This window comes from Coturnix japonica, chromosome 5 (genome assembly GCF_001577835.2).
Source record: "Coturnix japonica isolate 7356 chromosome 5, Coturnix japonica 2.1, whole genome shotgun sequence".
NCBI lineage: Eukaryota > Metazoa > Chordata > Aves > Galliformes > Phasianidae > Coturnix > Coturnix japonica.
In genome coordinates this window covers 10,321,562-10,347,405 of record NC_029520.1, presented here as the reverse complement: position 1 = coordinate 10,347,405, position 25,844 = coordinate 10,321,562, and the positions used below count along the sequence as shown (strand labels likewise).

The 25,844-nt window shown below is 39.4% G+C and overlaps 1 protein-coding gene across 3 annotated transcripts in view; it reads left to right on the top strand.

Annotated features, from left to right (window-relative positions):
• MOB2 (MOB kinase activator 2) overlaps nucleotides 1-25,844 on the top strand; it is a 107,113-nt gene that overhangs the window by 10,854 nt on the left and 70,415 nt on the right. The gene's annotated exons all lie outside the window — the stretch shown is intronic.

Sequence of the window (25,844 nt, the reverse complement as noted above, 5' to 3'; positions counted from 1 at the left end):
TGAGACTTGGAGGAATTTGAAGGTTGTTGTAATGCAGAAACCAGGCTGCATGTGCAAACCAAACCCAGCCAGAAATTTTTGTTCCTAGCAAAGTGAAATGGGAAGATCCCCTTATTTTCTTTTTTTTCCCCTGTTCCTCTGAATTCTGCTATTCATGGTCCTAAATCTTACTGTTTCCTTAAATGGTACACAGCTGTACTAGCTGCTTGGAGAGACGGTTAACTTCACCTGTTTGGTATTGATTACTGTATGGGAGCTGTTAGGTCAAGGCCTGAACTGATGATTGAACACCTGGTGATGGGGGTGGCTGGCCCAGGAGGCACAGGTGCAAACAATCCCCCTGTGCCTCCTACCTGACAGAAAGGGTGGGCCCTGGACTCATTTAAGGGCCAGCCTCTGAAGGGAGCACCTCTCCTGGATGAAGGCTTCTGTCTGAGAATGGGTGTTCTGCAGCAAGAGGCTCTTATCACCAGCTGGGTGAGTCAGCTTTCTTCTTGTATGCCCCTGTTGGTGTTCCCAATAATACTTTACCTGGTATTGTGAAGAAACTGTCAGAAGCAGTTTTGCTGCTTTGCAGGACAGACACTTATTTTAAAAAAATTAAAAAAATAAAAATAAAATGGGTGGTGTCTGTGTTAGCTAAACTAAGAGAAATCATGTATCTTAGCTTTGGTGTTAGGTGCGAAATATCGCATCAGTATGGAAGGGTGGTGCCAAGGTTAGGTCCACAGTATGTCTGAGACTGTCCCCTTACTCTTTTCTAGTATATGCCCAAGTACATGTACTTTTTAGTATGAAAAGAAAAAAAGAAAGACCAAGCAGCAGTGAAGATTACTAATCCAAATGAATGCATGCTCTCATTGGAAGTAGTAATGTTGCTGCTTACAGGAATGATCCCTGTGGCTTGTTTCTCTAAGTTCCTTGGAGACTTGTGAAGTGGGTGGAGCGCACAGGACATAAAGCAAAACTATTGTGAGAAACCTGTCCAAAAGGGCTAATCTCCAAGGAAGACAATGGTTATCATAGAGTCACGAGCTACTTGTTAACTGGAGGTTGCTAAAACAAATATTATTTTAAAGTGACAGCCACAAACATGAAACTATTACTGTGTTTTATTCTGATTTTGGATTTGCTTTTCTGCATCCTTTTTGGAGTCTAAGAGTAAAATGACTACGTGACTATCACAGCAGGCACTGTCTCAGGCTTTCAAGGAAAGAATGAGTTCTCTTGTTACCAAATCAAATTGAGAAGAACTTCAAATCGACTTTAGGTTTCAAATAAATACTTGTTCTGCTTCATTGTATGGTAAAGCAACAGCAAACTTAAAAATGGAGGGAGAGTCAATGCACAAGTGATTCTACAAGGCAATTGACTAGCATACGTTGACAGTAGAGAATAATTTTGATATCTTGCATAACAGTAGAAGGTGAGAATACTAATAGGAGGAACTGGGGTGTACAATGTATGTTTACACTGCAGGTTTTAAGTTGTGTGATTCACTGAGATTAAATAATATCATTCTGTAAACGTTAACCACGTTAGCAAGAGTATCAGCTGCTCTACTAGCTAGGATAATGTTGTTTTAGTCCATGCATTAAAGCAGCATGCCATAGAGCTGAGAAGATATTTCTTTTGGGATATAGAGGTAGCAGTTAGCTGCGTTTTTGAGAGATTTATGGAGCCTTCTGAAGTGCTCCAATATTGTGTGTTATCTGAAATTGAACACTATGCCTGCTAGGTTATGGTTTTGTATTATGCATGGTGCTGTGAGGCAGAGGTATGTATCCAGAACGTATTTATGTAGCAGCACAGTAAAGGTTAATCTTCTACTCTCAAGTCTTCTTTTGTTACAGTGTACAGGATGTTGAAATACTTGATAAAAATCTAGTCTTGACAGAGGGACTAAAATTAAAATTAACTTATAAAACACTTGTAGTACTTATTTCGAATGCTTTTTTGCTTTTTCCAGAAGTACTAAATGTGTTAGTGATTCAATTTTAAACTTGAGAAACAGTAGAAGATACCAGTGGAATGCTTTTGCTACTACTTTGGAGGTCAGTGTTTTATGCATTTGCACTGCTGTGATATCTGGGCAGAAAGGTGAAGAAATTAGTGTTTTGCCTGGAAAAGAGAAGGCTCCAGCGAGACCTTATTGTGGCCTTCCGATACTTGAAGAGAGCGTATCAACAGGAGGGGGAATGGATGTTTACAAGGGAGGATAGTGATAGGACGAGGGGTGGTGGGGTGGTGGAATGGTTTCAAACTGAGACAGGGAGATTTAGGTTGGATGTTAGGAGGAAGTTTTTCACCCAGAGGGTGGTGGCACACTGGAACAGGTTGCCCAAGGAGGCTGTGGATGCCCCATGCCTGGAGGCATTCAAGGCCAGGCTGGATGTGGCTCTTGGCAGCCTGGTCTGGTGATTGGTGACCCTGCACACAGCAGGGGGTTGGAACTGGATGATTTTTGTCGTTCTTCTCAACCCAGGCAATTCTGTGATTCCCTAAAACAAATTGTGTCCAACTTATGTTTTTCCTGGATTCAGCTGTCTTGTTAGAATGCTTCACCCTTGCATTCATTTAGAGGCCCTGATTTTCAGCATCTGGTTCCTAAATGTGCTCAAGTCGATCCCTTTATTGTATTTATTGTTCCCTACTGTTGAAATGTCACCTTTGGGACCCTAGCTGTCATTAGACGTACGTTGTAATTATATGTCATTGTAATGATAAATGCAGTGATAATGACAAAAAAAAAAAAGACGAAGTTGGTTTTTGGGAGGTAAGATTTCAAATCTTACAGAATTAGAAATATTCCAGGGTGTTAATATTGAATCACTGTAGCATGCTTTTCTTTTATTATTAGTTGTTTAAAGGTGAACATACATCAACTTTTTCCTTCCTGCCATGGAGGGAAGTGAATTAAGATGGAGTCTGTGACGTGGGCAGGAATAGAATGCAGATTTGGAAACAGAGCTACTTGGTTATGTATACAAAGTTGCATTACTGTTCTGCTGTGGTTTTTCTAATCTGCAGTTGCTTGCTTTTCTATTATAACGCTTTTTCAGCAACAAATATCTACTTAGTTTAAGGATGTGTTTGCAGAGATGCCAGATGGTGCACTGACCTTTGTCTTCTCCACTTGAATCTGTAGTGCTTCTCCAACAGTTTAAATGCTTAGGACTTACTTTCTGCGCCTGGGTATTCAGAGCTGAAGCTTTATTATAAACTTATGTGAGAATTTGAAGGATCAGTTTCAGTAATTTTGTGGATTTTTTTTTTTTTTTTCCATTATAATGTTAGTCTTTAAACAGAATTTGCTGTTCATGTTTCTTCACTATAAATTGCTTTAGCATCTGTAAACATGGTACAAAAAGGTTATAGATTGAAGGTGCTTTTCTTAAATGCGGTTGCTACTTAAAATTGTTTAAACAATGATGTAGATACTCTACCCTTCAAAAGGGGGGGATCCTCGATGGGATGTTGGTTTTGGTTTCAGTAGGTGCGTGTTTTATTTGTTTTGTATGTGTGCAGGGAAAATCTAAGCATGTGATCTAATTATATGTTGTAGTTTTAAAGCTTAACTAATCCCATTTTGATGGACTCTTAATAGAGGAGAAGTCCTGTTTAGGAGGTAGAAATGATACTTAAGTACATGAAGAAAATGTAATTCTGCTGTGTACAGCAGAGATTAACATGTAACAAAGCAATACAAGAGGACTTGTTCAGGTATTGTATTCTCCAAGATCTCCGGGGAAGAAAAAGTGCTTTATCTTGCAATTAAGTTCTTCTGAGGAATGACCTCATCGTATACCAAGGGAGCAAATGAGGCTGAAGCAGTTGCTCTTCTCAATTTTTATTATGGAAAGCTGCACAGATCTTATAAATGCTGCATCTCCTTTGTCTTTTTTCTTCTAGCAAGTTTAAATTTACCAAAACAAGTCATTGAAGATGTTGCTGATAATTTTTTGAATGATTTTGAAGGCAGCTCACAAATAGCAGAGAAAGGGGGGAGGGAAAGTTACAAAATAGCGCCTACTTCCTCTGATACATTGTGGCAGCAACTTTGTAACCTCAGTGATAGACTTCAGTATGAGCCATGTTGTCAAAATGGCTACTTTGGCTTTTCACTACTTCGAAGAAGGAGATGAGGTTTTTCACTAAAGAAAACTGCTTTTCTATTGCTCCAGTTTCCAGTAAACTTACAGAGTACGGTGGTTTTTCTCACAACACAGTGCAGTAATAAAGAGCATAGCTGATGTATGCATGAACTATAAGCCTTTCTAAAGATTGATCTTAAATATATATATATAATGTTCATCAATGTTACATTGTTGCTGTGAATGTTCTTGGTGTTTTAGGTGCTTCAGTAATTTGTGTTCCAACATCGAAGTGACTGTACATAGGCACAGTAACCTCTGGCTACATTAGCTCTCACTACTGTCCCTGTGATGGAGATAATTTTTGCTCAGTTTCTGACAGGCAAATACAAGTTTCTTTTGTGTATGTCACAGTCATATCTTCTTTGTTGCAGCTGGGTATATTACAAGAACAAAGGAAAGCTAGGGACTCTAGTGAGAATGTTAGGGAGGGATTAACAGAACCTTGTAGCTATGGAGTTAAGCTGGGCTTCTGTTTTCACTGCCACTGACATCTTGATTTATGCATACTGGGGATGTTTTTAAACACAGAAGCAATAGGAAATAAGACAGTCTGCTTGTGTTTCCTGCGGGGTTTCTTGGCTTTGCCTTCCGGTTAGACAGCAGCATTCAGAGCATCATCTTGTCATTCCTTCCACTTACTGCTGTTTGTTTATTTTGCCAGTTACAAGCTCAGACCTTTATGTATCTCCCATCCCCTTTCCCAAATTTTCCTTGAACATGTATGTTGGCAACATGCATACAAAAAACTAGGTGCATATCCTGTTCTCAGACTGTTACTTCATTCAGTCTTGCACCCCTGAGAATGTAGCTTGAAGGTTGTCTTGTACTTGAATCTGACAGTGAATACTAAGGAAATGTGTGCCCTAATAAGTAGCATAAGAGTTTAGCAGCCAGCAAGATAACTTTAATTTATGAATGTGTAGCATTTAGAAGTATTTAGTCATAATGCAAATATTATATTGTCTTTTATCTCTATCTCTTCTCTCAGGATATATTTTAAGAAAAAAAGTAGGCTGATAGTGCTCTGCTTATTCAAGCTGTCACTATGACTTACACTGAGTAAGTTTCTGCACATACAAAACCTAGCAGCAGCCTTGAACATAAATATGAATTTCTCGTTTCTTCACGTTATTGGTTATTTCAGTTGTGCACATTGCCAAGGTAAGCTGGCCTGCAAAACTGTGGAGGGTTAGCCATGCTGTCAGTGTAACTCGTGTGAGAACAAGTGTTCTTGTAATTACCAAACACTTCTGAGTGGTCTATTGCTGGTGGGTAGCATCGTTTGTGATTCTGAAATTGTAACAACCTATTGCTGGCATGCTGAAATATTTATGTATTTCAACTTATGTCGACTACAAATACATTCATGTATTTTTGCTTATGAGTCTGATACAAAAGCAGAATGATTGATGGTAATTAAGTGTCACAGAAGGATTTTTCACACTGTATCAAAGGAGCTCTACTAGGAAGATGACTGGAATTAACCCCAGCCTAGTCTCAGTGATCTTTAGTATTAAATTGCTAATACAAGGTACTGATTAGGATCTTCCTACTCAGAGAAATAAGTTTTCATTTCCTTTTATAGGCTGCTGTAAAACAACCTGTTGCGTTTTTGTTACCACACTGATAAAAAGTGCTTTAATCTGTGTAAAAAAAGCATGTGAGCATGGAAGCTTTCCTCATTCTATAAGTGGTTTCTTTTATTTGGTTCTATGAAAGGGAATTTTTCTGTAATACTGTAGTGAGGTATGGATTTCATTATTTGACCCTCTCATGGTATTTGTCACTCATACTGCACCTAGAATTTGTACTGCATCACTTGAGAAGCTGTGCTCTCTTCTTTTGAAGACAATGTGAAATTTAGACAATTTTTTCTTCAATACTTGAAGTTATTTAGCTATACTGAATTAAACTGTGAATTTTTGTTGCATAGTTTTGTTTGTTTCCTTAATCTGTTTTTCCTTTTTATCCTGTTTTTCACCCTTGCTTAGGAGAAGTGATGCTAATGTTTGTCACATAATGAATAAATCTGCTTTGGAGAGTTCCTTTCCCTAATTTCCTGCCTTTAAAGTCTTTGTTATGGTTGTAATTAGTAGATATTAGCATATGTATCAAAATGCAGAATGTTCAAGTACTTATTTGGAAAATTAAATGCTAGGTTTAGCTCATCCGTCTGTATCATTTGGACTTGCATTGAACAAAAACATTAACACACTGAATTATGAGAACTATAAAATCATGGCACAAAATCAACAGCAATAAAAACATCTTATACACGGCTATTCCTCTTGTAGCATCTGCGCTGCTCTTTGTGGCTGTTAATTCCAGCGGTCTGCCCCACTTTTACTGTGGAGTTGGAAATGTAAAAGAATTGAAATGCTTCTCGGGTATTGAGAAGGAGGGATAGAGTAGATGCTATTTGGGTGGAACAATATGCCTTTACCACCCAACAGATGTGTTGGTATAGTCTGTAATACCTTCTGGTGTCAGTTGGAAGAGGAGGCATCAGCTGTGGTGAGCTTTGGCACTGTTTGTAGCTGTACCTGATTGCTGCTGCTGTGGTATGGGAGGAGGCAAGGAGAGAGGTGCTGCTGTGGAAGGTCTTTGTGCTGTAGACTTGCCGTGGAAGCCTTGAGTTTGCTGTGTTGTTCTGCTCAGTGAGTGCGCCATATTGAGCTTTTTGTTATGTGTGTGGCAGTTGGCTTTTTCTCCAGTAAAGCATTTTGGCGATAATTGAAGGATCATAGAACCATAGAATTGCTCAGGTTGGTAAAAGTCTTAAAGGTCATCAAGTCCAACCACAACCTAACCATACTACCCTAACTCTAACCCTCCGCTAAGTCATGTCCCTGAGCACCACATCCAAGTGGTTTTTAAACACATCCAGGGATGGTGATTCATCCACCTCTGTGGAGAGCCTATTCCAGTGCTTAACATCCCTTTCTGTAATTAAGTTTTTCCTGATATCCAACCTAAGCCTCCCCTGGTGCAACTTGAGGCTGTTTCCCGTTCTCCTGTCACCTGTGAGAAGAGATATATAAAGGTGCTCTTGAAGTCTCTTCGATGGAACTGAAGAATGTAGGTTTACAGGTGGGGAATAGATCTTAATAAAAAGAATGGTGATGTGCTATAACAGTGATCTTTCTACTACTTCTCTCTCATTTGGCCCCTGAAGTGCTCGAGGTATCACATTAGGAATAGGATCATGGTAGTGATGCAAATTAGAACAAATGGGATGATGGCAGCATTTAGTTTCAACTGGGATCAGCTCCTGACCTAGTCCACTGTAGGGCTTCACAATACCTCTGCCTGGCAGAGGGGCTAGCATGTCACAAAGCAGGGAGTTTCTAGTGACCAGGAGTGGTATGGAAAGGAGCAGGATCAGCTTTGGTGGCAGCAGTGAAAGTCTGCTGGCTTCTTTGTGAAACTTTGGTATTAGGTGCAACGGTTCTTCTCAAAAAAGTCATGTACTAGATGGGAGGTGAGCCTTTTTTTCCCCCTCTATAGAGCAGGCTAAATTGATCAGTTTTCAGTTATTTCCTCTGAGGAGTATTTGTAGCAAATGCAAGATGCAATTGTACGGACATTTGAACAGCTCCCAGCACAGAAGTGTTGTTGTGACAGACTATACTTACTATGTTTTCAGAGGAAGAAACGTACCTTAGCATCGATCACACAGTTCAATTGGGGTGGCAGTCACCCTTCTGTACCCTGCTCTGGTAAGTAGAAGAATACTGGAGCAATTGCAGAATTGAGTTGTATGTATGTATTTTTCTTAGGAAGCGCTAATTAGACTGATAAGATTTAACGGATTCTCTACCACACTTTCCATAAATATAGGGTTGTTTTTTTTTTTAAGTTGAGATTTAGCCATTCTAACCTGATTGTAATTCTTGGTAGAGTAGTTTGTATGTCAGCTTATTTCCAGTGAAAATAGGCTAGATCTCTTTTGCACATAGGTTGCTTTGCTACAACAGTGAAGTGAATGCATTTTAGACACTTGTTTTTGTTCTGTTACTCTCTGTGATAATAGCCAACAAAAAGCTAACCTATAAGTTATGTCTCTCTTGCTGTTTTTTTCTGCTGACATATCGCATCCCAGTTGGGGAAACGTTATATCCTGGGGATGGGAATGGATTCCCTTTGTGGCTACTGAGATGTAATTGTTTGGTAAAGGACTGATTTCAATAAACAAAGCATATAGCCCACTGCAAAATGCAACGTTTACGCATGAAATTCTGGTCACTGAAGATGTGGCTGTAGAAGAGCAGTGTCCTCCCTCTCTGTTCTGCAAATGGCAAATTGGTGCTGGGTTCAGAGAACGGAGAAGTTACCAAGTAGGATGTGCATTGCTTGTTGCCTATTGCCACACTTTGTGATGTGAAAATCAGCATATAAATTAAAAATCAGAACCACACTTTACTAATATAAAATGACATGAAGTTCTCAGCTGAAAATCAATTATTTGTTATGTATGACTCACTGAAGATGGCTATAATTTTGTTCAACCTGAAGTTACTTAGCTGCTATTCAGAGCGTATTTACCCTTCTGACCAAGTGACTCTGTTCTCTCTTAAAAATTAGGGTTTTATTTGTATTTTTCAGGACCATTCATGCTTATGGGGTGTAATAAGCAAGTGTATTGATACACTTGTTACAGGACCGAGAATGCTGCACTCAGCCTGAGTGCTTCAGAGGCCCCTGGTGTATTGTGAAATGTAGCCGTGTAGGTTTATCAGGAGCAGCTGTTTTTGTTCTGTGGATAGATCCATCTGGGCTGGGGGGAGAGAGACCGTGGCTTTTAGAGATTAACTGGTGACAGTTTTGCCTGGGAAGTGTACCAAGTTTTAGCAGAGCTAATGTAACAGAGGTGAAAAGGGACAGGTGAGAAAAACGTGAGCCCTACTAGTATTTATGTCAGAAGAAACCTTCAGGATTTGGTTATCTGCACTTGGGTCTAATTGCGACCGCGATTAGAGGAGTGCCTAATGCTTCCTACTGCTGTAAAGATCTGTCTGAGCTGTTTCAGACATTTGGCTGTGCAAGGCCTAGATGAGGAGTCAGAGCAGCTGTGTCCTTGTGCAGGCAAGAGGGAGCTGTCTGGTTTATTGGATTACCTCTTGTCAGATCATGATCATGCATGCTTTTTAAATCCCTCAGGGCAGGGAGGGAGTGCCATAGAAGGGATGGCTTATTTTGGGTAAACTGATTAAGACCGCAGCCCATTTCTGTTTTGCCTTTTCTGCTGAGAAGTGTTGGAATGTTTCCTGGGAGGGTAGTGTGAAATGTTCCTGTCGAGTGTTGGGTTTTTTTAATGGATAGAAGCTGTATGGCAGATATGAGCTGGGCAGAGGGCCTGCGGTGGCATCATTAATTTCTTCACCTTTTGATTAACTTCACTAAGTGGTGGGTGAGTGGATTTCTCTTTCCCAAAGAGAAAGGTTTCCTGGCTTTTGTGGGTTAGACCTGCTGGTGCAGCACTGTCTGGTCTGGGAATTGTGGGAATAAGAGGCATATGTTGGGATTGTAAGTTAGATTCAGTTGCAATTAAGAAAAAAAGAAAATCTCTCTCCAGAGGAGAGCATGCGATGTTTGAATGTCTTGGTAGTTGTAGGATGGCTCTGTATCGCAAATAAAAACCCGTCCTCTGTATATGCTGTGGAATGTGGCAGTCAGCTTTATGTCTAGAGTTTGGCAAGTGATAGCACTGTGTTCTTAGTCTTAAGCAATGTGTATATGCTTGGAAATGTTTTTAAGTAGGGATTTTCACTCCCTTAGAACACAGTCATGTATGAAAAGATTGATTTTAGGCTGTGGAACCACCAGCATAGAGGAGGATAAAATTTTTCTACATTAGTTCCGCCATTATCAGAATATTGTTGCTCAATCAGATTATCATTTTATTTAGATTGTCATCTTTTAGAGACTACAATAACAAATCATAATTTGTAAAAAGATGAGAATAAATTCTCTATGATAGTGAACACTCCCAGATGTGAGCATGAGACTATAGATTTTCAGAAGCTGTTTGAGGTCGGTTTATAGAAGATTACTTGTGAGGAGGCTGGTAGCGTTTAGAGGATTCTTTCATTAACAAAGAAGTAATTAAAAAACTTTGAACGCTGATTTAAGTGGGTTTGAACTCTTTAAATGTTTTATATTCAACTGTCTCACCTGTTTTCTAGAATGAGGGCTTAAAAAGTCCAGTGGCTTAATTGTAAACTTTGCAGGCTTTTTCTCTCCTTGCTGTGCTGTGCTCTACCCAGTGTAATTGGGAACATTTTATATAATGGTAATGAACTTGGCAAGGAAAGAGCCGTTTGCCTGGTGCCAGAGTAAAGCAAACAAACAAATCAGGAAAACAAAAGTGGATCCCTCCCAGTCCCCTTCACGGGTTTCATGGAGTGGCTGGCACCGCTGACCATAGTGGTGGAAGGATGGAATGTCCTGCCATGCATTCCACGCAGATGGCCTGGAACCCAGCCACCTTAGCAAAGCAGAGAACACTATGCCTTCAGCCATGCCACTTGTGATTTAATTGGAAGTGGAGCTGACTTTAAGAAGTGGTGCATTATCAATAAGTGCTGTTTGTCTGTGTTTCCAGGAATTACACAAGTTTTGCTCTGAGTATTGGCTCTGTACTTTTGTTTGCTCAGGAGAAGCTGAATTTCTCTGCCAGACAAATCTTAGCAGAACTTTGTCGTAAAGATAGTATCTTTCCTTGTTAAGGCGTCTTGCTTCTCAAAGTCTTAGTATCTCCATCTGTACTAAGCAGAGGCATCACCTAAAGAGTAGTTTTTTCCAGTAGTCACCTGTATTGCTTCACACCAGTGCACTGGCCTCCTGCTTTGGAGGATGGTGAAGTGATGCTTCCTGTGCAGTAAACACCAGTGCTGCTTCTTATGTGCATTAGGAACAGTTAGTTGTGCTTCCAAACAGATTTGTTTTTATAGCTGTGATGATCAGTACTAACTCCTGATAAATTACTCGGGTCTCATTTGAGTTTCTCACTGCAGCTTTCTGAGGGAAGTTGCATTCACTTATGGTTTAAGATCGACTGCAGAAGAAATGTGCTGATTCCTGCAGGACCATCTGAGTATATCTTGTATACTGTTCCATATACCTCTGTGTACAGTAACAGCTTTGTGTCATTAATCAAATCTGCAGGTAGCCTGAGAGAGGACTGGCTCATTTCAATTAGCCTGTGTATTGTTTGATGAGTCACCATTAAGGAAGCAAAACACTGTAGCCTAAATTGAAGGATGCAATAATGGTGCTTTGTAGTTATTTAGCAGGCAAAATTTGATGCCATTAAGGAAGTAGAACACCCTGTCCTTAATTGAAGGATACACTAATGGTGCTTTGTAGACATTTAATAGGCGAAGTCTGTGATTAGTGTCATGTATTGTTTTAGAATCTGGAGAAGGAATTAGGTAGTGTTTATGAAATTAACTTTAGAAAGAATGTGTGGAAAACTACGTCACCTAATTCTACAACATTGTTGTTACACGGTCAAGTGTTGGCTGGTAGTGTAAGGTTTCCTGATATTCATTAAGAAATGGTTCCTCACTGCTGACAGGAGTTTAAAGCTTTGCTATGGCTTACATTAGAGTCATAGAATAATTAAGACCTTCAAGATTGTCAAGTCCAACGTCCTTCAGTGCCATATCTGCATCTTTCTTGAACATCTCCAGGAACAGTACCACTTTGCCATGCAGCATGTTTCCAGAGTTTGACTATTCTTTCAGAGAAGAAACTTATCCAAATATCCAACTGGAACCTCCCTTGAGGTTCATGTCAAGATGGTGCATCTTGAGACCATTCCCTCTCTATCTATCACTACTTATCTGGAAGAAGAGACTGAACATTGTCTTGCTGCAACTTCCCTTCTAGTAGTTGGAGAAGGAGGCAGCTCTCTTTACAAACTAAACAATCCCAGTTCCCTCAGCAGTTTTACTTAAGATTTGTTCTTCATACCTTTCACAAGCATTGGTGCCCTTCTTTGAGCATTCTGCAGCACTTCTATGTCTTTTCTGTAGCAAGGAGCCCAAAACTCAACATAGCATTCAAATTGCAGCTTCACCAGCACTGAGTACAGGAGAATGATCCCTGGTACTGCTTGCTATGCTATTTCTGATACAATCCAGGATGTCATTGGCCTTCTTGGTCACTTGAGTGCAATGCTGGTTCAAGTTTGACTGGCTGTTGACTAATATCCCCATCCAGTCATCTGGGACCTCTGTGTTTGACTAAGACTGCTTGTAAGTGATGGAAGGTGTCTGGGTGAACACTTGGTTAGCTCTGTCAGGAAGCTTGGGTGGATCTTGCCTGGTCCCATAGACCTGTGATGGTCTAGGAGAGGTATATCTAACCTGTGGCATGTGTTGCTCTCTGCAGCCCATTCTGTGGCTGCTCCCTCTCCTGTGCTGCAAGGGTGGCAGCTTTGCCCTACAGAGCAGCCTGACCCAACCCTGGCTGTGTGCCCATTGTTTGGCAGCAGCCAAACATCTGTGTGCTATTGGCACAGTCTGAGCTGAAGCCAAGGTGTGGGGAGGATGCTACAGTGCAAACTCAATATGGCAAGTAACATCGTATTTTGGTATGTTGGCTAAGCATGAACCTGTGAATAGTGGAAAAAATATACAGCACTGCTTTCCATTTAAATAAAGGAATTTGAAAATAAGTTTCAAGATTTGAAAAAAAATAAATAAAATTGTATATTTGAGATGCAATTTTCAAATGGACTGTATGGTGTTACAATCAGATATTCAATCAAAAATTTGATCGTATCTCTCTACTAGACTTGTGTAAGACCTGCCTTACCAGAGAAAAATATCCTGTGCTTCACAATCATGCTTTATTGATGTCATTGCTTTGTGACACATGCATTTCATACATTCAGCATGTACATTTGTGAACAACTGTTTTCAAGAACCAAGTACTGTAGGAATAAAATTTCATCAGTGACGAACACCTTGAGAACTCATTAAGAATTGGAACTGCTTCCATTGGACTAGACTGCATTAGTTTTAGAAAAACAAGGTCAAACATCCACTTAGTTCTATCATTTTGTTCCTTTTTAATAAATGTGCTAATGTTTTATTATATACATTAACTGAATTGTATGCTTTATATGTGACTCAAGCCAATTCCTTTGACACTTGCACTCAGTGTGGCCCGGGCAATCCAGAAGGTTTGGGCACTCATGTTCTAGGAGAAGTAACAGGTTGTTAGCTGTTTCCTCTTGAATTATGGGGGGCTTATTCTGCTTTCCATTCTGTTTTCCACCCCAAAGGGCTGAGTACTGTGAAGATAACTGAAATGACTAATAGAGATAGAAGCTAAGAAGGCATTGAATATCTCAGCCTTTATTTCATCTTTTGTAGTAATGTTCTCCACTGCATCCATTAAAGGTTGGAAATTCTCTTTGGACCTTGTTTTGTTATTAATGGATTTGTAAAACATTTTTCTGTGGTCTTTTATAACAGTGGCTGGATTACGCTCCAGCTGGGCTTCTGCCTTTCTAATTTTCACTCTCCATATCCTAGCAACAATATTGTTCTCTTCCCAAGTTGTCTGCCCCTTCTTCCAAAAGTGATAAGGTCAACTGAAGTCTCAGCTACAACTCCCTGTTTAGTTAGGTGGATCTTCTTCCCTTCCAGCTCATTTTATATCATGTGAGGATAGCCTGCTCCTGTGTGCATTGAAGAATTGAAAGCCTTGGGAAGCAGGGATGCCCTCACTTGTGCTCCTGTGTGTGTCCCAGGTGCAAGAATGCAGAGGGAAAGTTTCCACTCTCCAGTATAGTTTGGCTTGCAGGATTACATGGTGGGATGATGTATTGATCTGCAGGGGTTGTGCTGTGCAGCTGTGAAACAACGTGCTTGTAAACTGGAAGTATTCCCTTTTGGTAAGACAACTGCTGGTGTATGTCTTCTGTGGTCCCACCTGAGATTGATCCAATTTTGAGTATCACAGCATGGACTTTGGAAATCTTGGCATTAAACTGGCGCATTATGGTATAGATGTGTTCAGTGCAATTACTGCTGCATTGTTTTTGCAATGAAAATGCAAATAAGTATCCAAAATTTGCGTGTAAGACTTTATGGTGCCTCTTCTAATATTTTTGTTATCACCTCAAGCTCTTAAACACATTTTGATGACAAACATTTGCGAATCCCTTGTTTTTACGTTAACACATTTTAATTGCACAAGTTTCGTGTTAGTGTTGGCTATGACTATGCTAGACCTTTAATTTAACATGGAATATTTTTTTCCTCAGTTTATCATCATTTTGAGATACAAACAAGAGGACAATTACTTGCATTGTCAGACTAACCTATACTTAGTCTGATGTATGTTCTGTTTATATTTCATAATGTCTGCATTCCTAAAATATCCAAAAGGCAGTTAGTAACTAAGACCAAACCAATGCTGGATAATTGTTAGAGAAACATATTGACTGCAGCCTTCTATTTTAATATCACCTTCCTCCTAGCTACAGTTAGAAGAATAAGAAATACGTTAGTCACTTGAAAAGGGTAGCAGTATTAGCAAGTCATGTTGCTTTTCTACTGCTCTCATCATCCTGCTCAGCTTCCCAGGGGCAAACCTAAAAGCATGCAGTGTATTGTGTCACAAATTGCTGTGTCTTCATTAGGCAGAGTTCTTCCCTGGGATTTGTAATAGTGCTGCAATGAATCTATCGAGTAATGAATTTTAATAACCTTAGTTTGGCCATTCTTCCCCACAGTGAATCAGTTATTTCTGCTCAGGTTGTTTGGAGCAACATCTGTGCGCCTACACCACCAAAGTGCTGTGGGACAAACTGTCGGAGTTCTTGTCTCTGGAAAGGACCCCTTGGCACAGCATGGCAGCTGGTGCTTCCAGCTGTGCTGGCACCCTCTCGCAGAGAAGCTGTTGCCAGTGTGGGTCTGTCTGCCTGCTTCAGGCCACCAGAAGTGGGCTGTTTGATCACTTCTAGAGTACTCTTAAAGAGATCTTACAGCTTCCTCTATGACAATATAGCAAGTATTCACTCATTATTTTCAGAACAGATAGATCTCTGAACTTTGCTTTTTAAGAGTACAAGTACAGTGCACAAAACTGAATGTAACTATGCATATGTTCATTTACAACCACTCCTCAAAGCTCTGTTTATAACACTTTTGACTCTTATTCTCACTTCCCTTCTGTTTCTCTATTCTGTGTTGCTCACATCTATTTTAACTGAAGGAGGGGAGGTTTAGATTGGATGTCAGAGGAAAGCTTTTCACTGCGAGGGAGATGAGTTGCTGGAACAAGTTGCCCAGAGATGATGAGGATTCCCCTTCCTCTGATGTTTTCATAGTCAGACTGGATGTGGCCCTGGACAGCCTGACCTAGTACTTGATCTACCATTGGCAACCCTGCCTGTGGCAGGGGGATTGGAACTTGATGTTCCTTGAGATTCCTTCCAACCCAAGCCAGTCTATGATTTGATAATCTGTAAAGTACATAACAGTACTGCAGCATCAGTGTGCTCTGCTGCAGCAGTTCCTAGCAAAGAAAAGCACGTGTGGTGAGGGTCTGTGATATTCCATTCAGTTAGAACTGGGAAGCATTTGTACACAAGCGCACACATGTATTTAGGAGAATGTATTATACTCTGAAATATGCGTAGCTTTCAATAGTCTTGTATAATAAAATATACCAATTTGTTTGCTGACAGACTAAGGCTCTCAATTCTTGAATTAACTCCTCCGTGAATAAGAAAGAAGAGGAATCCAAAGCAATATTTTCATCAAGGATTTGTTATAAAAATGTGTAAAACGAGAAGAAACAGAGTAACATCAAGTATGAAAGGTTGGGGAGTGGGTTGTTGTTTTTTTTTCTTAAGTTCTGAAGTGCAGGTTAAGGTGGGTTTTAACCATGCTCTTAAATAACTGAAAAAGGGAGGGGAGTGGGAGTGGAATTTGCATAGAGCAGTGTCTCATATTGGAAGCACTCAGTCTCTAGAGACATTTCCAGAGCTACTGGATCTTCAGCTAAAGGAGTGAGCAAGTGAGACATGGAGTTAGATTGTTAGAAGTGAATAACGGCTTTTTTTTTTTTAAACGTATTTACTCAGACTTAATATTTCTCACATCCCTTCCCTAGTTGTTGCTGTGTTGCCTTTAAATATTGTAATACTTAAGGTCTGCAGAGTACTAGGGAAGAGAAACTAGGGAAGGTGATGGCATACTCTGTGACCTGTAGAGGAGGGAATGTTTGCAGGCGGGACTTGACAACTGATGACACGTCTGCTGAAGAAAGTTCTTGAGATATTCAGTCTGCATCTTACTAAGCTGGTAAGAGGGCTAGAATGCTGGTGACTATAATAAATATCAATAAGAAGAGGGACAAATTAGTTACATTTTCTTGTTGTTTATTTTTTCTATCCTCCCAGAATGGCTTTTATATCAGCAGGGCTCTGGTAGCAGAGAAAATGCAGCATGCTCTTACAGTTAGGGAACTCATGGCACCTGTCAGTCCCAGTCTGTGGTAGAATAAATGCAGAACAGGCTGAAAGTTGGTGATTTGCAGGCTCAAAAAGGCCATTGCCAAGCAATGATCTTACAGCAAGTAAGTGATAATGTTTCTGGGAGAAACCATCTTCTTAACATAACTATAATTCTGTTCTTTTCAAGATGAGTATTGTTGAACTTCATACTGTTTTTCCTCTTCTGTTTAATACTGGCCTATGTTGATTGCAGCTTGTTTTTGAAGGGTCACTGTGGATATATTTAATCTGTATGAACTTTACTCTTATCTATTGATTTTGACTTTGCGGGTGTTGGTTTCTTCAAATCTTGATTACTGTATTGAAGAAAGACAGCCTTCCCTCCCTCCCTCTCTTTCCTTTCGTGCTGGTATGCTTATGACATTCATTCTGCCTTTGTTGAGGAAAAGGCAGTGTACTCTGACCTGATACAGACATACAGACCTGCAAACCAGAAAGCCAGGCAACTAATTTCCCTTTTTGTTAAGTTAGAGTTGGGCTTGAGCTGGTTCGGGAATAGTAACTGACGGCTTTTGCTTTTGACATGCAAGTTGTTTTGGATTTACCCTTGTCCCCTCCTCATAAGTATGTGACTTTATAGATGATGAACCAAATTTAGAGTGACTCTGTGGTTGATTTCAGTAGCTCAGGCTAATGGTAAGACAAGATTTACCCATGAGTTGTTTGTTAGTGCTTCATTTTTAGTATTTGTTCACTGGGCAGGGCTTCATGTCTGCAAGATATATTTGAGAACATGCAGAAGACAAAAATAAGCTCCTATTGCTGCTTTGTGTTTGAGTTTCTTTTTATTTGCTCAGAATTAACTTTTTTTTTTTTTTTTTTAAACTGATCCATTCTACCCATCAGTTAATGGTAGATCTAGAGGAACTATAGGCGGAATGGTCCTGAAGAGAGAGCTGGAGCTTGCCATCTAAACATAGTGCACTCAAGCTGGCCCAGTGCTTCTATGAGTTTGTCTGTGAGTGCTCAATACCTACTTAAGAAGGCTGGTCAGACATATGTATGCAGTATACGTAGTCATTCTCTCACTAGAACCTGTGCTTTTCAGAAGTACTTTGATAAGCCCCTTTCTGACAGAATGAGTTCAGTAAAAGATATTTATAATCAGCAGAGTGTGTCAAGATAATTCCAATCTGTATTTAAACAGGGGAGGGCAAGATAAAGCCTGAAGTTTATTTTATGCAAACACTGCTTGTGGAAAGAGAACATACTTTTACTCTTCTGATTTAACATGGATAGTGAACACAAAGCAAGATCTACAGTACTGCTGGCAGGACACCTAAGGGATGGCTAGGTAGGTATATGTAGTATAGATAAACTTTTGCAGCAACACTGATATAGACCCAAAGAAGGAGCAGTAGTCAACAGAAACTTTTCAGCTGCTAGCAAGTATCTTGCAAGTCAACTCAAAAGTACATTTTAAAAATGTGTATTTTGTGTGCCTTTTATACTTCTCTGTCTAACAAGTAAATTTTTGCTATGATATTAGTCTAACTTGCACAAATTATACCATATACAGTAATGAGGAGTCCAAGCACTTGGGATTTCATCTATGAGAAGAACTAAGAGCAAACTGTTTGAATAAACAAGCAGAAATTTCCATGCTGTACAAATTTGTATATGGGATTTCTGGAAAACCAGACTTATACAAATGGACTGAAATTGACTTTTTTTTTTTTAAGCTCCAGTATCAAAGATACTTATGTTTTGATTTACTGGGTAGTAAGAAATAACTGTTCTGTTGTGTACTATGCAATAACTAGCAACGAGGACGATAGTTTGAAACAATGATTTCAATTAAGCTTGGTTTGTTTATACACTAAAAAAAGTAAGCAGGAGTTGGCAATAGAGATACTGTTGTATTTTGTTTCTAAGTTATCTGTGAAATGCTACCAGGAATTTAAGATACATCTGGCATTAGAAGAAGCTGAATGAGTTCTGGCAGCGTTTACAATTGAAAGCTCTAAACGCTGTTTTGAGTACTTCACTTTTCAGGGTAGATGCATCTCCTCCTCTTTCCAGCACATTTTCAAGGGAACCACTGAAAAAGGCAGTGATACAGCAGGTTTGTCTAAGGAGCACACTTTTCCACCTTGGCTGGATTTTATTCTTTTTGCTTAGAATATCTCCAAGGCTGCAGTGGAGGGAAGGAAATGTGACACTCCCAGGTCCTGTAGCTTCAGTTTAGATTTCTATCTAAGTCGTTAGTCAGGCTTTAAGTTTCTTATCATCACTTTACAGGTAACGTGATAACAATGAAGACATTTTTCACTAATAATTTTTCTGTGGTGGCCTGGGACATGCCTCTTAAACAAGGGAAGTAAAAACCCTTTTAAAAAATTATTTTGAAGTCACTTGTTTTGTTACCTCAAGAAAGTTTTATTTTTTTAACTCTCTGATTTTAAAAGCAACAACCTGCATCGTTATCAACTTCTAAATCTGCAGTGCATTAGCCTGTTAGATAAAAATGCTCAGTCATTTTAATCCATGTGTTAAGGTTGATTTCCCTCTGCTGTGGACTGCTGCCTCTTCACAAACATTTTTTCTTTTTTGCAGTCTCCAAGAAGGCATTTCTTAGAAAGATTACAGTATCTAAAAGAAACAGTTTCTTTCAGAATGGAAATTACTTCAGGACTGGAACTCTCTTGGAGAGGAAGACCACTACTGACAGTAAGAATCCAAGATACTAATTCAGCTCTTCCTTTACTTCTTTCTTGCTGACAGTAAGAATTCAAAGTATTAATTCATCTCTTCTTGACTTTTAGATGAATTGTACTTCAGTTTTTAACTTAAGGCCACTTTTCTGCATGTCATGTAAGAACACCACCTGTGTATGGGGTGCATCTCATTAGAATGTGAGATTTTAGTGAGATCTGAGACCTTTACAAAGTGGAAACTTTTCCCTTGCCTTTTGCTTTGCTGCTGCTGCCCTAAAAGAGAAGCTGCGTGGAGCCATGTAGCTACTTAAGCTTACCAAGTTGGAAATGGTATTCCTCATAAGAACCTTGGGGAGGTGAACATTGTTTTCCAGGTGTGCAGTGAGAGATGGGATATGATTTGCTTTTGGTCTCTTTGTGGGGGAGGTATTAGCTTTGGTTTTAAAAATTGGGAGTAAAAAATGTTCCTGAGTATTTCCAAGGGAACATCAAGCAGCTTCCAGCAAATGAAGAGCTGAAACACTTTTGGATTTCAGCTAAGTATAAATTTGATGGTAAACCATTTGAAGAAACAAGCTGAAAATTTGGTGCCGTACAGGCATCTGTGGATTTTCTGGAAAATTAGACTTGTACAAATGGATTGAAGCTGACTTTTTCTAAGCTATACTGTCAAAAGTCAAGCAAATGAAGATGATACATGTTTACGTGCAGGATGTTGCTGCTTATATCACTAGTATCGTTCTGGAAGTTTAATGAGAATGAGAGGAAGTGGAGGACTTCCTGCATTAGTTTCTGTGGCTGCGTGAGGGGGCTCTGTAAGCTGCAGCTGTGTTACGCAACTGATAGAAGTTATGTTAGGCTGGGATAGGTCTCTTGAGATGTGAACCAATATACCTCTGTGCTGCGTGCATCATGCTTAAATTTTTATTAACCTGGAAGTCAGAAGAGCAGTCATAATGGCTGGATATGCTATTTATCTCTCCATTTTCACCCCCCCCCCCCATGAAATACATTGCGTTCCCATGAAATGTATTTGTGCTGAGCTATGACCTTAAATCACCATTTTGAGAAAAGCTTCTTATATAAGCTAACTGAAAGAATGAGTAAAAGGTCTGTGTAATGTGGGAGATAGAAGGGTTTAATGAGACCCCTTACCATATTGGTGATTCATGTGCCTTCAGGTCTCTAGGCAAGAAAGGGATAAATACCAGGTTGGAAAGCATTTGCTTTATTTGGGAAAAGCTTGGGATGTATGTGGTGTGGTAGAGATAAGCTGTATTGTTTGATACCCTTGAAACACCCAAACTACTAGCATGCATTTGATTTCCAGATTTGGGCACTGCATTTAATGCTGTGCTAAACCAGACCTCCTGAATAAGGCTTGTGTTTGACTCAGGTATTTATAAACTGAATTGGTGAAATGTTAGTAAAGCGTTAATATCTTCAGTGTTTGCTTTTCACGATATTACAGTGGTTTTAGTGAATGTTTCAATTTACTGAGCTTAGTGTTACTAGTTTCTTTGTGAACTTGTAACATTGCATGACACTTATTTAGTAAGGTCTGGAACCTTGCTGAACTTTACTGTAGGGCTGATGGATAATTTTGCTTCTGATATGCCAGACCTGTATTTAAGGTGTAAGTAGAAACAAAGACCATTTCTGTTGTGCTTTTGTAGAGGTGTGCTTTTGTGCTGTGTATGGACTAGAAAAAGTGTTTGCATATTTTGAAAAATGGTAGATAGTACAGCATGCTGCATTTAATTGCCTTGGCTTCTTTGGTTTTGCTTTGAGCGATTGTAGTAATCAGTCAAATAACTTAGAGTCAATTATTCTGTTATGATATAAGGAAAAATAACAACAACAAAGAGTGAAAATTTCTTGCTTCTTTGGATATTTTCTTCTGAGAAAATAGTACCAACTTCAAATTGACTCAGTTTTCCTGTCATTGTATTCCAGTGCAGGTGTGGTTATCCTGGATTAAGCTGGGTGAAGCAGAACAGCATGGGTTGTTGGAAGTCAGCAAGGGGAGCGTGTTTATTCTATATATCAGCAGTGTTTAACATGTACCGCAATAAGTGGGAAGGAGTCCTCTCCTTTCTGTGCAGAATATGCTGGATTAGGTCACTCTCCTTTAAGGAAGTAATGCTGGTACTGACAATTAGCCAGACTTAGCTGATTTTATGGTGAGATAATGATTGTGTTTAATGTATTGTAATAAAAAAATGCAAGTCAGACTGAAGATGAGGCTGGCAGTCATGCTATAAATACTCATTCATTATAATGAAACATAAAATCCAGCAGGAGAAGTAGAATTTGCAGAGTCCAGCTGCTTCCTTTGTGTAATTCTGTAGCAAATGCAGGAACTAATTAGTATAAATGTGTTTTCAAAAGGATGCTTACATTTCCAGGTGCCTAAAATGGCTTGATATCATTTTTTTTCCATATTTATTATAGCTTGCATATTTAACTACTTTATTTATTTATTTATTCTTTCTCTTGATGTCTGTCTTAACTGTTTTATGCAGAGAACCAAAACACAGATTTCCTCTTATTTAAGAGGCTCATTGAGAGCTTGACCCTTCTCAGGCTGTATCAGGTAGGATGACTAAGTTGGGTATCAATTCTTTGGCTGGCTTTTAGTTTTCAGTTGTTTTAACTGGAAGCATGGAAGTTCAAAACGAGTGTGCTAATTCAGCTGCATGTATTATAAGTCTTTCCTAGCACTGTGTGGAGACAATGTTCTAGAATGCTTGTCTTCTCAGGCTTCAGAAACCAAGATCTGTAAGATCAGCTGGAATTAATGTGTGAACTAGGAAGATAAACGTTTTCTTTCCATATGTTCATACATCCACGTTGAATTTTAAAATTTCCATAAATTTTGTTATTTCTCCTTATTGTACCAATTCCACTTTCCAAGAAAGGGAATGAAATTACTGTTTAGTACTTACTCTAGAGAGTTTTCTTTAGGAACCTACACACTGGTTGAGTATTTTAAGCTCTAGTCTTATGAGCAAGGGTCTGTTATCTCCTTGACCTCTTCTGCTGAAGTGGCATTTGATTCAGATCTTCATCTTTTTTTAGATGAGAGCTGCAGGCACAATAAGCTTTACTGTACCTTGTGTGAAATCTCAGGCAAGGACTGTCAGGATACTGGCTACAAAATTGTTTGATGACTCTAGTTATTATATATATGAAAAGTATGCCAGGAACATACAGAAAGACCAGTCAGTGAGTCACGTAATCTGTCTTTGCACTTTCCACTTCCAGCCTGACTTCTTTTTAAACATAGAGGCCTACATGGATGAAAGGTCACAGTATATATTGCTGTCAGAGAGCATCATTACAGCAAACTGATTTATTTTGTTCTGTGCCCTTGTCAGTGTAGGTTGTAATTTGTATGAAAACTGGAGATGAATATATTTGTTTCTTTTTGTTACTGTAGCGTGAAATGGGCATTAATTTTTTTAGACTCTTGCCTTTTTTCAGACTTGTGCTCTGAGTGAGCTGTAAGCTCAGAATGTGTTTCTTGTAATAGTACTGTTTGCATGTGGCGCTCTCTGCAGCCTAGCAGTGCGAATTCAACCTCCTTGTTATGCAGTTTTGCTCTTTTAACTATTTATGATGGAAACAATATGCTGAAAAGTTAGTGTCGAATATGTGTCTATTCATAAACAGCTCTTTCCTGTGGTTCCTTGGAGGGATCTCAGGAATTTAATGTAGTTTTATTCCTTGTAGATTTAAAAATGATACATCATTTACTGCTAGCTCCTTCATGTATTAGGCACTTCTCTTATGTGTGTGGGCTGAGTAGTTCAGCAGGCATAACATCTCCCAACTAGGAGTGTAGCAGCTGAAGAGGGATAAAGCATGGTGAAGCTGACAAGCAGAAAGACACTGCTGCAGCAACAAAGCAAGGGGGGGGTCAACACTTGGGCCTTCTGGATTCTAAGGAAAATTGCTAGGAACATTCTTTATTCGCTTCAATCTCACCAGTACTGATTCGAACTAGTGAGGTGTGTTGGTGCTTCTACTGCTGCATGTATGACATGGCCTGACTACTCTTGGATACAATGGTTGATGCTGCAAGTATAATAACTCAAACGAGGAGTTTGGTGTACATGTGTGAGCACAGCTTAAGGGGTGAAGGGAGCAAAAAGAGTTGAATCAGTGAAAAACAGACGTTTGAGTAGCCTTTCTGATGGGTTTATATGGGAGTTGGGTAACTATGGCTTTGAAACTTTTTTGTGTTAGACTTCATGTTTAGACCGAAGCTTTGATTTCATTATGAAAAGTTGTCAAAGCTTATTTTAAACAATGGATTTTCACATAGAGATGATGACTGCTTTTACTTGACATGCTATTTCTTCCAATTTTACTGTGTCAGTATTAATACACACATTGGCTTTTGACCTCCGTCCAGTGCACAGTTTTTGTTGCCATTGGTTTTTGGTCCTGGCCTGTGAACTATAAAATCTAAGATAACTTTTTATACTTTTAAAGGCTGTTTGAAGTAGGTTGCTTTGTGTGTGTATTGTTAGCTATTGTTTTTTTAAAAAGGCCGTGTAGTTTTACCTTAAAGACTACATCTTCCTTGCAGTTAAGGGGTTGCTTTCATAGGTGCAACAAGAATCTGCTTTGAACAACCTGAGATATTATTTTCTTCAAAACAGAAAGTCTTCCCTTCCTACGGAAGTGTTTCCTAAAGCGCAAGGTCATATGATGTTGGAGCTAGCATAGCTGGAAGAACTGAAAGAATAAAATATTCATTGTTATATAAAACAAGCACTTATTTTAATGTGCAAGGGTTGTTTAACATCCACTCTAAGAAACAGAGTTGAAGGATACTGTGCAATAAGGGGTCAGGCCTCTCCTCCTGGCCAGGTGAGTCATGAACTTCTTCTGTGCTTTCTGTATGAGCTGGTTGCTGTGCTCTGCTCCTCTGTGGGTCAGGGCGCTGTAGTGAGTCCAGCAGCATGTGGTGATGTCCAGGAAAGGAGGCAGTGTGCAGCGATGGCAACTGACATACCATGTCCTCGCAATGACTTTGAAAATCTCAGCTGGAGATTTTGGGCCTAGGTACAGGCATTCTGGGCTTTAGGTGTCCAGAAAACAGGCAGGCTTCTCAAGTGACCCCTCCTGTCAGGAGGGTCATGCTTACATCTAGAGACTTTGATTTCAGCCAGTCTGTGTTCCAAGCAAATGCATCTTTCAGCCTAATTAATTTTATATTGCATAAAGTTCTGCCCAATCAGATTTTGTTCTGTATTTCTGTTCTTAAGTTACCTAGTTTTCAGGATGTTGTAAATGTCTAAATCCCAAAATGGGGCAACTGAATTGAAAGTAGACATGCTGATAGTGCAAGGTTTATTGTGTTAGAGAAAGTGATGTTGCTACTGTTAATAATCAATTAGCAATCATGATTAATTATTAATTCAAAGTACTTAATATGGACATATTAAGTATATGTATAATATATATCATATGTATATGATATGTTTTTAAGTATCTTGGTTTTACTGCAGAAAAATCTCATGGCACCATCACATGACTAGTATATTGCAGATGACCAAAGAACATCTTTCAGTATTCTGGGCTTGTTTTTCAATAACTGAACTTGTGTGATTTTTATTTACTTCTATGCTGTCCACAAAAAACATGAGGTATATGTTCAGTGCCTTACGATCCGTACAAGCTGATGTGGTATTATAGTATGTTGACTTTTAAACCTATTTGTTGCCTTCATGTCCCTCATGGGGAAGAAGCAGCAAGAAAGAGGTATGATAAAGTAGAACCTGAGTAACGTAAAGGCTGACAGAGAAGGCAGAGAAACAAGGTATGTATCAATATATAGCAGAAATCGAGTGGTTTAAAAGCTGGTACGGGTTTTATGTGTGCAACTCTCTTTCGGTAGAGGGCAGTGCTGGTTCACTTTCCTTTTTAAGTTCCGAAGCTGCATAGCCACAGGCAAATTACTGTTGTGCTGTGCTGTTCTAAATACTGACTTTAGGAATGGCTGATCTAAATACTGACTTTAGGAATTTAAAGTTCGTTGCTAATAGGTGACTGGAGAGAGACAGAGAATAGCGTTCAGTATATCTGTGTCTGGCTAGGGCCAACACAGTGCAAGGTTTAAATTCTTTTAGTGGTTTATCTGTTCCTAATGGCAGGACTGCTGCATTCTTTTGCTGTCAGTCCATCAGCTGGGGAACTACAACAGATCTGCCTGTGACTCTGTATTCTTGCTGAAAGAACTAAGTCCAGAAGGAAGTTATTTCAGGAAGAACTAAAGCCAGACAACACAGTCAAAGCAAGACTTGCTCTGGACTGCTACATCTGCTGGTTCAATACTGCATGACTGGGATATGACACAAAGCTAAAACAGCTCTTCATTTTAATCGTAATCTCTCTCTGCTTGTTTTTCATCTGTGGTAGAATGCATTTAAAAGTCTATCTTGCTGTGTGAGTGATGACAAAGTAAATGTTAAACCC